The sequence below is a fragment of the Notolabrus celidotus genome, chromosome 2, assembly GCF_009762535.1.
Source record: "Notolabrus celidotus isolate fNotCel1 chromosome 2, fNotCel1.pri, whole genome shotgun sequence".
NCBI lineage: Eukaryota > Metazoa > Chordata > Actinopteri > Labriformes > Labridae > Notolabrus > Notolabrus celidotus.
In genome coordinates, this window is record NC_048273.1 from 34,137,027 (window position 1) to 34,154,161 (window position 17,135).

Sequence of the window (17,135 nt, forward strand, 5' to 3'; positions counted from 1 at the left end):
TTTGTGATCCCACGTTTAACCGTCATGACGACTTTTTGAGTTGACAAATCACCTAAGTGTGTCGTTCCACATGAATTCTTGTGACACATGTTTCACAAGTTGTAATTGTGTTATTGGAATGATAAGTTATAATAAAACATTCCCATTATCAGCTGATCTCTTACTCATGACTTCTTGCTTCTAGTTCAGCCTAGCATGCAGGGCTTTTTATCTTGGGGATCTGTGGTGTTATATATGTCCTCTCCAGACTGTACTATTAGGGTGTAAAGAGGTGGAAAACTTCTGGTAAATTTCTGGAAAGTTATAGATAAATTACCATGGAAATATTCCAAATTGGAAACTTTTCATGAGGGTAATCTAATGGAAAGGTATCATATCCAGGCATAAATACTTGTTTTGTTATAAGCAGACATCCATCCAAAATAATACAATTAAAACAGATTTATTTGTTAGTACAACTTTATCAAGTGTTAAATATTTTATTGAAAAATCAATTCTTTCATTGAAGAACAAAAACATGAATGTTGAATTAAATATTACTCATCCCTCCGACCCGACCCATTCAAAAATCAACAAAAATGCAATCCCAACAAAGTCCCATTTAAAATGTTAAATGAAAAGAGCCCCTCTCCCTCCAAAAAGTCCCATTCAACATGCAAATAAAAAATCATCTTCCCTCAAGCTTCTCAAGCCTAGTCTTTGCAGGATTCTAGAAATCATCTGTGCATGTAATGGAGGAATGCACAGTGCATGTAGGGGGCGTGGTCTCAATAGCCCTGCAGTAAGCAGCGTGCTTATATGTGCATGTGATTGAGGAATAGCATAGATATTCAACTGTACTTGCATGAAGTCTGGTTGTTTTAGTCAGGATTATGCTAAAATATATTTTCCCCAACTATATTTAAGTTCCCTATTAGGTGCCAACCTTCAATTTAGAAAATCCCTGGTTTATTCCCATTTATTCCCGTTAATTCCCATGAAAAGTTTCCAACTTTGAAAATTCCCGGAATTTTGCAACCCTATGTACTATCATCACTCACATATTGGAAACACCTGATAACTCTGCTGTCATCACTACAAATCTCCCAAAGACAAGTGACTGTCTGGGCTTCAGTGGAACTTTGCACACGGCTCCAGGAAGGAGCCCTCGGGGCACAGCTGAGAGTAAGAGTTAATGAGCCCTTAGTCAGCCCTGTCTGCTCCCTGATCCGACGCTGTGGGAGCCGTCACGCCGCCTGTCTTTACCTTATCTTGCTGTACACAGTCACTCAAGACAATAGGGCTATACATAGTGGCTCAATGAAACTCAGAGCTAGAGAAAAGCTTTTGTAGTTTGGTATCTTGTAAAAAGTCACCTCATTTTTTGGACAGCACATTGTTAATGTGTGTTGCATTGTCTGCATCTGGGCCGGTGAATAGTTTTTGTTCAAGGTGGGCCAGGCTGCTACTTCCTGCTGAGTGGGAGACATGAAAGCATTGAGATTTTTATGCCTCTGATATCTCTGCACAAAACCATCAGGCTGTCTCCACCCTATCATGGGAGAAAAACTCCCACCACCAACAAAAAAACACGCTCTCAGCAGTAAACTGCGTTTGCTGAAATCCCCCAAGGAAGGAAAAGTGAGCAGGAGGAAAAAAAAGAGCCCACTCTCTCCCACCAATACTTCCTGGAGCCTGAGGCAGTCCTGGATCTGCCTGAGTCTCCCCGACAACTGAGCTTTGTCTAGACAGAAACCAATGCTCTGCTCACTGGATAGGAATTCAGTAAACCCACAGCCCCTCATTCTCACACCACCTTTAGCCTACCATTCTCACAAGGCACCAAACAAGCAACTCACAGCTCCTATTGTAATAGTAATCCAGCATTTACACTCCAGATAAATGCACTACCCTGTTCTTCATTCATGCAAATAACAGAAACTGGTCCATTTTGCAAAACAAGGTGCACACTATGCATGAGAATCAGCTCTTTTTACGTCTAACTATATGAGAAGGTAAAGCAGGCTGCAGGAAATTCCCCTCATTCCACCTTCCACGGCAATGCACACCAATCACGTGCTTCACATTAGCAGTAATATGGGATACAAACACACTGCTGTGTGAAGGGCGTAGAGAACTGAATGACATGTCAATCTAAGACGCCAACACACTGTTTTACACAGTCTGTGGCGTAAGGACAAACACCAGCAGCTCTTCCTCCACAGCTTCACTGTTTCTCATAAAGGTGATGTTTCAGAGCCGTTCAGCCAAGGTTACCAACACCTAGTCCTCTCACCTTTTCCCCACTTCCAAAACTCACATGCCTCGCTGAGTCGCTGATAGACACACCCACTCACGGTCATCATTAACATGCATGCCAAGGGTTCTCTGTCTTCTTTCTGTTATTGATTCCCTCTCAGGGGAAGGTTTATTCAGTATGGAGCAGCACCACTTTCATGAAAGTGGAAAGCTGCAGAGAAGTAGATTATTTTCTATATAGGTCTGTAACAAAGACATTGCAAATGCTGGAGTTATAAGTCCATTATCCCAAGTTGTATCCCCTTAACTCAGAAAATTCAGCAACTCTTATTCTCACATGTTTTGTTTGTTCACTGAACAGTTGGATTTTTCTGTGAATATACTGTGTAAAGGTCTGAATCTTGTTTCAGAAGCTTAGAGGATCCTAAGCTGCTTGATTTAGCTCAATTTGAGGACTAGTTCTGAAACGTGAAATACTTCAGAGCCTCTGGGTTCAGTTTTATGTTGGACGGATGTTATTACTTGGTGCAGACCCAAAGCTCCTCTGGACATTACAACCATTTTGAGAAAGTGAACATGACGAGTTAGGCTGCTAAATTAGAGAGCTATACTTCCAAAATCATTGTCAATTTGCAGCTAATAGCAAAGCATTCAAAGGAAAGGATTTCAAATCCAAGTTGAAATAGCCTGTGGCTCTTATGGGCCACCATCTCTGTCAAACAGTGGTGTAGGTAGTAAATAGTTTAACAGATAAAGCAGCTGCAGAAGTCCAACCCAGAGACACTGAGAACATCTGCAACAACTGCATGTATTTATCCCACCTGCCAATCACTGATAGACAGACCAGGTTGAAAATTTGCAAAATTTCCCTTCTGAATATCAATGTAGAAGAACTACTAAACATTGTTGTTTTTCTTGATTTGTGCACTAAAGTACATATAATTAGAAATCTGTTTTCCTCTGTCATGTAAGTAAGGAGCATTGGTCACACTGATCTGAATCAAAATAAACCAAATTGCATTCGACTGTAGAGAAACATAGTAGATGTGGTTGACGTGAGCAAGTGACAGAAATGCTCTGATATACAGTATGTTATTGTTTTCTCTGGATTCATTAATTTCTATGAGATTCTGAAAAATATTTGAATGGAGGTTCTTGAACACAATAAAAGATTGATAAAAGACTCAATTGAAGGTTATTGTTTTCCAGTTTAACACAACTCAGAGCTGCTTATAAATGGATAAGATAGATGCAACAAGGACTGAAACAGTAAAGGGTTTTAGACAAAGCCAAACCGCCTGATTGAAGAATTAGCATCTGCAAAAAGTTGCAAGAAAAATCCTTTGGGTGCAAACACAACAAGATACTGAATTGAGAATGACATGAAATGGTGAGTGGAGTTAAAGAGGATGATCTAATCAGCACGTGGCCAGGACTGAAGGTGGTGGTAGATGATAGCAAGGCGTCTTCACTGCTGCCACCTGACTGCTTATCATGACAAACAAAAGGCAGAGAGAGAGAGAGAGAGAGAGAGAGAGAGAGAGAGAGAGAGAGAGAGAGAGAGAGAGAGAGAGAGAGAGAGAGAGAGAGAAAGGGGAGGGCTGGGAAAAATAACACAGCCTTCTGACCTCAGTAACAGGAATGACACTCCCCCCCCCTTTCTCTTCTCCTTCCTGTGAACTTTGGAGCACCCCAGAGCTGAGTGAGCACTAAACTGCACATAATGAGCCGGCAAGGGGGGAGGCAGAGAAGAGGTTTGTGGATGTCAGAGACACTGGTGTGGACACCGAGTCCTTTTAGGGAGGCTCCACAAGTGGCTGTAGATATTGTCTCATGACATCTCTCTGTCTGGAAGCCACCTGATTGTGAGCCTGCAGTCTTAGTAATCTGCCCTTTGGCCTGCACGTAATTTGCATACACAGTGAGTTGAACGATTCAGAGAAATGAAACAGGTATTATTAACTGAGAAAGAATTCCAAACATCCACCTCACCCAGTGCTGCACAAGGGTCACTGCATACAAAGTGCACATTTGCAGTTAGCACTTGATAAAGCTTTATGTGTCTCCTGCTGAAAGTGATCACTTGTTTAAGGATGAAAATGAAGAAATGCATGAATGTTACACTTACAGATCAACTTTTTAATACCATAAAAAACTTTTTATAGCACTTTATATTTTCACATTTAGGTATTGTACCTCTTGATTACATTACAGTTATGATAACAAGTCAAGCAGCAGTCTGTTTACATTATACACAACTGTTATCATACTAGCACGCTATACTAAGACAGCGAACATGGTGTGCATTAAACTTGTTAAGCATAAGCATGTTTGCATGCTGACATTGGCATTTTTTTATAGCTACTGCAGAGCCATGCTGTTTTTATACATGCAGAATGTGGTTTGACTTTCTCTTGCTGACATATGAAAAAGGTTGTGGCAGCATATGTTGCTCCAAAGCCAGTATATTGATCAACATTAATGGAGCCTTCACAGATGTGTAAACTTGTCATGCCATGAGCACTTATGCATTCCCATACCATCGCGGATGCTGGCTTTTAAACTGTGCACTGATAACAAGCTGGGTGGTCCCTCTCCTCTTCAGAGTGGAGGATGAGGCGTCAGTCATTTCCAAAAAGAATGTCAAATTTTGATAAGTCAGACCACAGGACATGTTTCCACTTCACCTCAGTCTATCTTAAATCAGACTGAGAGAAAAGCCAGTGTTTCTGGATCATGTCTATACTGTATATGGTGTTTTCTTTGCGTCACAGACAAGGGTTTTGGATGTGATTTTTAGCCAATGCAGTGATTTCCACTACAGATTCATGTCTGTTTTTAATGCAGTGCAGCCTCAGGCCCAAAAGATAGTACTGGATTTTAGCCTTATCCCTTTTTACCAGTGATTTCTCCAGATTTCTAAAACCTTTTAATGATACTGAGTACGGTAAATGAGGTAATCTACAAATGTCTTTCCTTCTTTCCTTCTTAGCAACTCAGCTTCTCTGAAATACTCTTTTTATATCCAGTTATGTCACAACCTGTTGCAACTTAACTTTATAGGTTGGGAGAAGTTCGTCCAGTTGTTCTCTTTATTTTAGCATTCTAGTGGCATTATATAACACTTGTACTGTATAGTGCTCCCTGTCCTTACCATTCTTGAATCTGTTGCTGGGATCAAATTTAAAAAACTATTTTTCAATTTCAACATTTGATAAATTGCTTTGCACTACTTTCAATAAATATAAAGTTTAAATGATTTGCAAGCCATGAAAATATGTTTTTATTATAATTTTACACAGTTCAGTCAGACAACTCATGTTAAGTAAAGATTGCAGCATACAGTCTTGTGTTTGCCGTATGGGCTCCGAACCTCATTACTCCTCCTAGATTATTTAAATGCATTCATTTAGCAGTAATGAGATAGGACTAACCCCCCTCGGGGCCCAAAGGTGGATGCCCGGAGGTGGGTATGAAGTTTGCACACAGCATGAGCAGGACAGCAGGAGCACTGGCAAAGCAGAGGCAGAGACAGGGAGACTTGCAGCTTGAATAGACCGCCAAATGAGAGGATGTTGAGATCAGCTGATAGGGAAGATGACGTGTCAGTATGAATGAGCGCAGCTCGAGTAGTCTGCCTGAACTAGCTTGCAGGCGGAGCTCCATTTTTCACCCAGTTTTGGGGGGAATAAGGGTATACAAGTTATGCTAACTTTTTATTCTCACAAAGTCCAGAATTATTCCAAGATTTAACCAAGCACTGCTGGTAATGAAGCATAGCCAAGAGGGGTCAAAATGTTAACCATACAGGGCAACAAAACTACGGGGACAATGCAGGGAGCAATTTGTCTCCAGTGAAAGTCCTGGGTTAACCAATTGGCTCTACAAGCCAATCACAGCACAGTAGGGTGGGACTAGGCAGGACTGACACTCATTTGTAAGTACAGCTTTACAGAGTCTTTGAGTATTGTGGTTAACCACTGAATAGTTTAGAAATAAGCATCTCCTTTCCAACCTAAATCAATGGCCTGAAACAATTACAGCTGAGGACTTCTGTTACATTACAATTCCAAGAAAGGGAAGGGCAAGAACTCTCTTCGAATGACAATGAGCAGAAAAGAGAGGCTATCTGACTCTTATTACAACATACAGTCTACTCAAGGTTATTGCATTGTTGACATAGACAGTCTATGATTTGAGTACAATGCATCATGGTCAGGCTCCACTAGAAGCGAAAGCAACAGATGAGGAATCTAACTTTCTTGAGGACTAGTGTGTGTATTTTCAGTCTAGACAGTGACGTCATGGCACAAAAGACAAGCGTGTCTGTCCCCTCTAGTGCACTCACTTGTGCACAGAGGCACATGTTTACAGTTCATGCATGCAGGATGCTCAGTAGCAACGCTATCACGTGTTACTGGTAGTTGCAAGAAAAAGAGAAACAAGTATTAATCATTCTAAAAGGCAGAATGCTGAAATATATTAATATTGCATTCTAAATGCCTGCAAGCATGTGCAAACTAACAAAATCCATGAAATCCAGCCATGGGATTTCCTGCTGGAATTTTCAAATGCCAAATGTCTGTCTGTGTTTTTCAAGTGCCACGTGTGTCATTGTCTCGGGATAAAACTGAGCAGTTTTTTTTTCAAACAAAGACACCAGATCTAACTGTAAAATGTTAATGCAAAACTTTAAACTACACATTATCTTGCAGCAGTAAAACAATCACATTAGTGAGAATACTTATTCCATAATGAGGCTGCAAAGACCAGACAAGCCAGCTCCTAAAGAGGGAGTAGTTAGAGCAAAGACGACCTGCTTATTATCCAAAATGAGAAACCCATTTCCCCAAACCAAAGCTCTGCATTACCTCACTCTACAATGACCCACATTATATGATGTTTTAATCTAGTCTGGTGCAGAGGGCTCAAACGATGACTGAGCCTTTTCCAGTCATGCATATTGGAGTATTATAATGCTGTATTCATTGACGGTACCGGCCAGGATCTCACAGGGAAAGTATGTGTGCGCCGGTTGCAGCGGTTTGTTTTCAGGACAGTGTAACTCCAATGGAACGCGGCTGCAATCCTGAGCAGCATACCACCCTGCCTCACTGCTAATGAACTTCAATCAAAGGCACATTCTTAAAGCGGGATGGACCACCAAGTATAAACTTGAAGGCAAAGCAATTAAAGCAACTAAAGTCTAGTCAGGAAAATGTTCCCTTTGCCACTGTCTGCTGGAGGGAAATGTAGAATAGAAAAAAATCAAAGGAGGAAAGAGCAGCGTGTGGAAAAGAATCCCAGGCATGTAACCAGTGGCTGGGTAGATTTCCTGGGCAGGGTGACATCCCGGCTGCTGCTTGGTCTTTCTCTCTTGACTGCCAGACCGTTATGTTTGTTAACTGGAAGCCGACATTCCCTGGATGGCTCACACAGGAAAGACCAGGGAGGACTTCTTGTCTGGATGACATGTGGCACAGGAGCGTCTCAAAGTGGACACAGCCACACATAGACTGATAGAGCAAGCTGAGTGGACTGTCTATTGTCAAGACCCCGCAGTCATGATTAGAGGGGTTGTAACAGCAGTCACAATGTACCTGTGCAGGAGAACTTTCCCTCCAAAGACTTCAGCGTGTCAAATATAAAAATAAACTGAGGCAAGAGCAAAGGTCTGCAGACATGCTAATCACACAGCCTACTTTGATGCAATTGCCAACATTAGCATGATAATACTTAAATGTCCTGGTTTTCATCACAATAACTATAACTATACTTTTTCTCAATAAGTACACAATTCACAATGTATCATGCACGAAAAGTGAACCAAGAATCTAAATCCAACACTGATTCGTGCAAATCCCTCAGTGAGCTATTTTAAAATTGTTGCTAGTATGCTAATACGCTAACAGCATGCAAGAGAGTCAGTTTTTCTGAGCAGCTCAGGAATGTTTACATTTTCTGTAATCTACCCAGCAACAATTCAGTGTGCTGAAAGGTGCATTTGGTTGTTGCACTTTGGGGTGGAATCACAGACTGTATAAATAATGGACGTAGTATCCGTGACGTCATATATCTGTTCCTGAGCGCTGTTCTGAAGCCAATCGTCAGCAGCAGCCATATTGGAAATGTGGAACTCAACCAGGCATAGTTTGACGTTAAGAGGTGGAGTTTGAGCCTCTTAGCCAACAGCTATGTGTTCCCGTCCAGGAGTCAAGTCAGTCATGTCCTTATTTGGGCAAAAACTCGTAATCTTAATACCTTCTGAACTGTCACTTTAGAAAAAAATCACCCCCGTACAGTGTGTGCTGATAGAGAGATTAGCTACATAGACTGAAGCCTTTTTTTGAACCAGGCTGTAAACATGTTTATTTCTGCTGCAAAGATCATCTTCTTTGAATTGGTGTGTATGTGGTTTCCTGTGTTTCTGCAGCCAGCCTCAAGCGGATTCTCAATGAATTGCAGTTTGTAACACTTCCGCATGGGCTTCATACTTTGAGACCAGAGGTTGCCGCTTGGGTTGAATAAATGTTCCCCATTTTGAAGAAAAGGCAGATGGCCAGTGGATGTATGGACGTATTTTGACCTGCATGAATGTGTTGTACACTTATGGGACTCAGTTTGGAGGTTGTAAAATCTAGTCACTCTACGCTCTACAACCCCTTTGGAGGTATGACGGGGGGCATGGCAAAGCTCAAACAGTGCACACAGTTTGAACAATTTGCAAGGCATGGGAAATTTTGTGAAAATACTATAAGGTAAATGTTAGGCATATGATGAATTCATACAAAACAAACACATCAAATTATTATTTATACCTCTGCCACTGCCAGATACACACTCACTAAACATGGCTTGAAGAGAGAATAGAAGCTCTGGTAGTGTGTTTGGTGCATGGTGAGGGGTTGGAGGTACTTCAAATTATTTTTTATCTTCCCTGCAGAATAGTTCGGGGACCACTGATGAATATATCTCACCTAGGAAAATTTCATGTCAACCCATTTGACACATGATGAAACATTTCATGAAGATGAACAAATGTCAACCTCAAGGTGGCACAACTGAAAATCAAAGAATAAACATATTTACCTTTTGATTCATACTCTGCAAGTTTAACTAAATAAACTTATTTCACCCTGTAAATGTTTACTGATTTCAGTCCAGACTAAAATATCGGGCCGACCAGTTCCTGTTGCCATCCCTTGTGACATGATGCATGGCTAAAAACAATACACACATGTAACTCTCCTGCTCCCTCTTCACAGACAGAGGTGAAGTCAGCACCTGGCAGGCTGTTGTGTGAAAATCCCAGCCATGGAAAGGGGATCTGCAGTGACCTAGTTGTTGAGTGGGCTGATAATATGTCACGAGGCGGCAACAAGAAGGGGAATACGGTAGGTACACACAAGAAGCTCCAGCAATAATTCTTTCGTGCTAATGGTTTTCAGCTGAGGTGGACTGTATGTTTTGTTCCCACAAAGCTTTGCACAGGAAGTGTTCCTGTGCCCGTAAACCATATTCATATTATAACTCTTAAGTATGAATCTAAAACATGTGGTTTATGTTGAAACTGTTATTCTAGGTGAACAAGCAAAAAGCAGAAGTCAGTGGTGAAAAGAGTCCCAGCTGCACACTACTGACACTTTCTGTGCCCTGTGGCAAAAACTCAATGAGGCTGTTTGTCCAACTTCAAAGACAACATGTGTCTACATTACAGCTGGGAAGATAGGAAAGCTAATCTCAAGTGAGAATCTGCATGCATCCAGGGCACTTTGAGGCTACGCACTGCACACTGATCCTGGTTTGGATTTCAAGAAACAGAGGTGCACACAGAAATAGCAATAAATCTTCAAAGTCGAAGGTTTATTTACACAAGCATCACAGACCACACTGTAGATCCTGAGAACAGAATAAAGCTGCCAAGTCTATCACACATGGAAGAAAAATGTCTCTAACGTGTTCAGCTACACATCAAACATGTTTCTTTCTTCCACTTCTATGAAAAAATCAAAGTGGGACATGTTTGGCACAAGAAGAAAAGCATACTGTTTCACACCCAGACATATGGGTTATTTCAGGCAGTGTTACATATAGTTACAGATGAAACCAGCACCCCCCAAACACAAAAAAAGGAAGCGCACACAACCAAGGCTGGTCATGTATGCATGCATCAGAACCGGTACTCAAATGAGTATTAACCACACTACTTCCTGCACAAGGAAGAGACACTCCCGCCTCTGCCCATGGCTAACCAACATGAGTAGGAGTGTGTACTGGGGGGAAGTGGGAGCAGTGAGATTTGGAGGAAATGGGTGATGTGGAGGCTGGGGGTTGGGGTATGGACGCAGTGCAAGCGAGGAAAAGGAAGGAAGATGCCCATATATGAGCAGATACATATGAGGCAGGATGGAGGACTCGCCTGAAGAGGTCTGGGATCTCCCCTGAGTGCAACAGTAATGCAGTAAATGTGTAAACCTCCTCCCACACGTACTTAAACACACACCCTGACACTCACAAGCTCAAGTTGCACAAAGCACAAACTTTCATTCAATCTGACACTTCAGCAAGCAGCCTACCAGCAACTCTTATGTAATAACAATTGACATAAGCTTGTTCAAAAGGTTAATCATTTGATTCACAAAGCTACTGGCCAGAGGTATCAGTGTTGAGAGCATTTTCAAAGAGCAGGTTTCTGTCAGTTTTGCAGCTGTGCAGAGGAGGCTTATGTCCTGCAGCCAATTAGTAACACACCTGCACACTGGCAAAAAAAGAGCCTTTGTATAACACCTGTACATCGACTGGATTCCTCTCAGGTTTAATTTTAAGAGATGCTCATACAATCAAACACAGCCTGTTCTCTCCCAAAGCTGTCTCCCAGATGCCACATTTCCTTTCTTCCAAATCCAAAATCAGTTTCATTTTTTTTTCTACCATGAAAACTTACAAGTAAGACCATGTGTTATTTAATTAAAATGATATATGGAATGATATATATCGATGTGAGATATACTTGCACTTCTGAATCTGCTACCCCACCCTCACTTCTCCCACAAATGCATGTGAAGAATCTCACATGCTTTAAGAGCTACATATTATAGTAATTAACATGTAATTAACAGTATGCACGACAATAATGCAGCCACAGTTCTTCCCAAATTAAATCCAGACAACACTGCTTGCAGAGTAGACATAAACACTAAAGTCAGACTGTTGGGTACTTCATGGGAAATTGATGATGACTCTTGATCACAGTTCCACAATAATGTGACCAAATGGAGACAAAGACAGGGGTTTGTGGATGATGCATCAAAGTTAGTGGCTTACAAGACCACAGCAGTTCACTACAATGCTGAATCTGTCTTAAACCTGTCAAATAAGGATAATAGGCAGCCGACTGCTGCCATCATGTGGAAGAGATATAGTAGCACAAAACATGGTACAGCCACTGCAGTCTGAGCAGCATCATTAACCCTCCTGTTATGTTCGTTTCTGAGGGACAGCAATAATGTTCCTGGGTCAACTTGACCCGGGGCATATTTAATGATCCAAAAGTGTCCGAATCCCAAAAAAATCCCAATAAACATTGTTTAAATCTCATTATTAACTCCATTACTAACCATTTAATTCAATATTTAGTGCAATGTTGTTTTTTTATTCTCACAGATCATAGTTCAATGAGGATAATTCACGTTTTTTTTTTATGAAAATTCATGTTAAAACTTTTTTTCATGTACATTGGAAAGCCCTAAATATAATTACAATAGTTTTACATTACATTGTTTTTTGTTAATTTTATGTTGCTTTTTTAAATTTTTAAATTTGTTTTGAAGTGATGTTGATAAATTATTCTTTATGTTGATCGCACTAATTATGCCAAGCAGAAGAAGTTTCATTCCGAAAAAATATTTTTAACATTTTTCTTAAGATTTTTAAAATGGGTCAAATTGACCCACAACATAACAGGAGGGTTAACTGACAAATACCGTTAAAGGAAGGGTTTTGCAGAACAAAGTAGCTCTTTAAGCACTGGCTCTCAAACAATACTTGCATGTTACTTCACACAATAAAAGAATAATTGCTTTAATACCTTTTCAAAAACACCTTCAGATATTGTAATTATACTTATCTAAGATTATGATACAGTTTATTTTTGCAGGGTCACAAAATAGTGCTATGTAGTTGTCATCTCCTCCATGCCAGATGAACAGTGCAGTGAACTTTCAGCTACTCAGAATATGAATCAAAAGTGCACGTACAAGAAAACAGATATAAATTAACTTCCAAGATTCATCTCCTCCATGGAACACAACATACAGGCTCATAGTGTAACATAGACATTCAATAGATGAGAGAGAAAAGTAATGTAAGTAAAAGAAAACATTCATATGACATGCACAGTGAGGAGTTTTTAACTGATGTTGAAATGTGTCGCTCTTATACTGATGCCTCTACATGACCTACACAGTCAAAGGAGATTATCTACAGAAACATTGAAAAGTCCTTTTAGAAAGAAGATTTGTATTCATTCATTTCCTTCCACAATAAATGCACTTCAGGTAAGAGTCACATCTTTACGGCAGTGGGTGATAGTGCTCATGGGAAATGCAGTTTTAAGATTTTGCCAAAGGGGATAGAATCAACCCAACAAGAAAGTTCTTCACAGTTCCTTAACAATACAATAATGCAATAGTAGTCACAAAACTCTTACAATTAAGACCCTATGAGGCCCATTAAGTGACATGCAGAAGAAAAAAATCCAAGTTTAAGTTAAGAAATGATCGTCACATAAGGTACTCGTAACTGACTTCAGTAAAGTTGGAGAGATATTATTAGATTCAGGCCTTCCTGGGTCAATAACTCATCAGCCGATCATCACTTTGCAGAACTGACACTGAGGCAGACATTGAGCTGCAACTAGATTTGCATCAGCACAAGCCATCCTGCAAACTGGACTTACATCTGCTTCTATGCAGAGCAGAATGAGACAGGGAGACTGGAGTGTGCAGCGACCGTCTACAAAGTGCAATACATCTCACATACATGATTTGGAGAGCCATGAAGAAAAGTTCACTCATATCTTCAACAAACTCAAAGTCAACAAAAAAAATAAAATAAAAGTAAACATCTAGACAATTAAATTAAGTCACAAAAGTAGAGGCTGTCTGTCTTCCTCCAAGTCCCTAAAGGGGCTCCATAACTCCCTAATATGACTCAATGCAACAATTTAGTTGTATGCATGTCCTATAATGCAACCAATGAAGTGTCAAACCCTGACTGCCTTCAGTATTTCACTCCTCACAGAAAACTAATTCCCTTAAGTATTCCAGTATTACACTAAAAGTCTCTTTCTAAATAAAGGGAGAGGCTTTTGCAGTTTTCACTGATGTTTTCTCTCAGGTATAATCTAGTGCTTTAGCCCAGGGGTTCCCAAACTTTTCAGCCCACGACCCCCAAAATATAGGTGCCAAAGACTCACGACCCCCACTGGCCCTCAAAGTGATTATATGTGGCTTCATTTAGCTGGTCTGCAGAAAATTAGTCTACCTAGATGAGGCTGTGCTTCCTGTGCTGTTATGAATTAACCTGCTGCTACTGATGCTTTTGATAATTAACTGTTCACTAACCCTAAACTTAGGAGTCATCTGGAAACAAAGAAAGGCAGAAAACTCATTACATTTTCTATTTTCAAGGTTTTATTTCAAGTTTAGCTACTGTTTCTGTCGATATTATTTACTGTAATGGGTGAATTTACTTTTTTTAGATAACTAAAAAAAATAACATTCTGGAAGACATCTCACAACCCCCCTTTTGTGTTTTGCGACCCAACAGGGGGTCCCGACCCACAATTTGGGAACCCCTGCTTTAGCCTACGCCTGCTTTCTTTCACCAGACTTGTAAAGTCCTCTCTCCCCACCAGAGGGCAGCATCCCACAGGCCAGGTTATCAGATCACAGAGGATATGAAAACCTTCTGAGGACGCTGACTGATAAATAATGAAGCGACTGTTGAAGCAATGTTTGTAAGCTGATCTTTCTCTCAATTACAGCAAAGACTGGGGACTCTGGGAGGAAGTCTGTGAACAGAGACACTGACCTGTGTGGGAAGTGACCTCAACAAGACTACAGTGGGGTCGCAGTCTGTTCGAGTAGCATCAACCTGGAGAGAGAAGCAAAGAACATTGTTATTACATCCTCGCCATAAGTGCAGAAATACTCTATTAACCTTTACAAGCAATGACAGATTTATTGTGAGAACAGAGTGGACTGATGTTGACAACCAAAATCCAGTGAAACCAGATAGATGTCCAGCCATGTGCTCTAAAATCTCTCAGAACTCTGTCTCTATAAGGCAGTGGCGGCTGGCCAATAGAGGGCCCTAGGGCGCCACCCACCACCTTACCAGACATACAACAATTAAATTAAATTGAAATAATAACACAATATTCTGAACTACATGTATATATATTTTTAAATAAGAAAGATAAATATTATGTAGTTAATGATGAATAAAGTTGTTTCGTTCATCTCTGTTGTCTGATTGGTGACTCTTTCAGCTCCACGTGAAAGAGTGCAGACCTGATAAGCCCAACATCACAATTAATCAGCAGTTCAATGACAGAGGGAGACAATACACCCTGTCTTTTTCCAGGACCTGGTTTAGCAACAAGGCTTGGCTAACTGCATGTAGTGAGGCTAATGCTTCATTCTGCTTTCCCTGCCTCCTTTCAAACGTCAGGATCTGACGCAGCATGGATTAAGACAGGTATTACTGATTTGAAGCACTTTGCAGAAAAGACAAAGAAGCATGAACAAACTGGGATCCACATGGAAAATGCACTGTGACTAGCCATGTTTGGAAAAATAAACATTTCATGTCAGCTTGATGAAGGCTTGAAGCCTTTTTTGAGCTGTAAGAGAGGGACAAACATGTTTGATATTATATTTTATCTTCAGTTTTGTGTAGAGCATTACATTCGGGTAAGTTCCACAGGGGAAATAAGTAACTGTTGATCTGTTGAACAAACAGTCAGAGGTCTAATGTGATGTCGAAACCAAAGATGTTTTATTCCTGTTGAGCTACAGTTGCTTAGGAACCTCTGACTTCCTCACCCAGGTCATAATTGACAGTAGTGTCCAGGATCAGTGCAGAGCGGGTGACTGTTGTTTTTGTCCGTTTAGCTCAGTATCAAAATAAATCACACTAACAGGAACTAAAACACCTTATAATAAAGATTATGGCATCATTTTAAAGCTTTGCAGAATGAGTATTTACAATGCTGTGCAGCCCACACTTATCTAGCTGTGGTTTCATCAAGTCAATAACATGTCTCCTTCCAGGTAACACACACACAGAGGCAGTACAGGAGGTATCAGAAGTTATTGTGAAACTTCCCCACTAAGTTTTATCTTACATCCTTCCAGTGAATAGTGATTAAGTCATTTGGAGTTTAAATTCTCTTTTAGATGATCAGGGGGAACTTCATTAGTTCCATTTCTGAAACTCAGGTATAGGATGTTCCTGTTGAGCATATTGTAACACCCTGGTCCTGCAATGAACAAGCTACACCAGGGACAAGTTTTATTTTCATAGATATTGATGAATCACGGTCTGACAAATAGCGGAAGACTACAACTTCCTGAACCCTTGCTCTTGCAACTAGGTTGAGCGTTTATGATCTCCTGTCACAGCTCTCTGGCAAATTCTCCAGCAATCCGTTCTTCTGACCTATCTTAGCCTGGTAGAGTTATAAAGGCATCATGGCCTCATGAAAGACAGGAGGAAAAGTTGAAAAAAAAGAGAAAAGGGAGGGTAACCAGTCAGGAGTCTGAATGAGTGATATTTGGTCTGGCTTAAACTTGCCTCCATCTATTATCAGTTAAAGCTGGGGTTGGTCGTCAGATTTAGATACACTTTTTGTTATACTGGTTAAAATGATCTTTATGTCCCGATGGTAATCAATACATAAAGTGTTCCTTTATGTTCCTTTAAAAGACGGAAAAAAACCCCGCTATCTACAGCTGGAGTAAACCTGGGAAAACACCAACCAATCCCTGCCATCAGGAGCCAAATTATGAAACCAATCAAATCCTGTCCTGCCGTTCTGCCCGCCTCCTGCAAAGCATACATTTCATGTTTGTTTGTATTTTTAACTTTCACTATGAGAATGTTTTGGTGTTTTCTTACCGCTGAGTGAGACATGAGTTGACGTAGTGCAAAACACAAACGATGTGCTGAGGACTTGAATCAGTCACCATCATATGATCGTGAATCAGCGGCACTCGTGCATGTGAGCGGGAGCGTCGTTTAGGAGGAGGGGTTAGACCAAGCAGCAACCTTCGGTCTAAAAATATGAGTCCAATGCGGAAGTGCTAAAAACTGCAGTAAATCAATGATCTGCTTGAGGCTGGCTCCAGAAGTACCAGAAACCACATACACACCAATTCAAAAAAGTCGATCTTTACAGCAGAAATAAACACGTTTACAGCCTGGTTCAAAAGACGAGTGTAGTCGCGATAGCTCATTTCTCGATCAGCACACACTGTACGGGGGGTGAATTTATTTCTAACACGCCAATTTTGAAGATTTTGAGATTACAAGTCTTTCAATGAGAGGCACAGCTGACTTGAATGACAGGCGGGAACACTGTAGCTGTTGGCTAGGAGGCTCAAAGCCCGCCTCTTTACATCACAATCGCTCGACAGCAGCAATATGGCTGCCACCGCCGATTGGCCTCAAAACAGCGCTTCAGAAACAGATGGGTGACGTCAGCGATACTACGTCCATATTTTATACAGTCTAGGGGTTAGATGGAGTCCTGAGGAAATGTTTCATTTAAATCCATGCTACTTTTCTATGACTACCAACCCTAGCTTTAAGGGATGGTCTTCAGCTGTGCC

At 40.8% G+C, this 17,135-nt stretch overlaps 1 protein-coding gene across 1 annotated transcript in view; it reads right to left on the minus strand.

Moving 5' to 3' along the window:
• si:dkey-44g17.6 (guanine nucleotide-binding protein G(I)/G(S)/G(O) subunit gamma-12) overlaps window positions 1-17,135 on the minus strand; it is a 37,691-nt gene that overhangs the window by 13,217 nt on the left and 7,339 nt on the right. The window contains exon 2 of the mRNA XM_034701276.1: window positions 14,332-14,394. The gene's annotated coding sequence lies outside the window, so the exon portion shown is untranslated. The remainder of the gene's footprint in view (window positions 1-14,331; window positions 14,395-17,135) is intronic.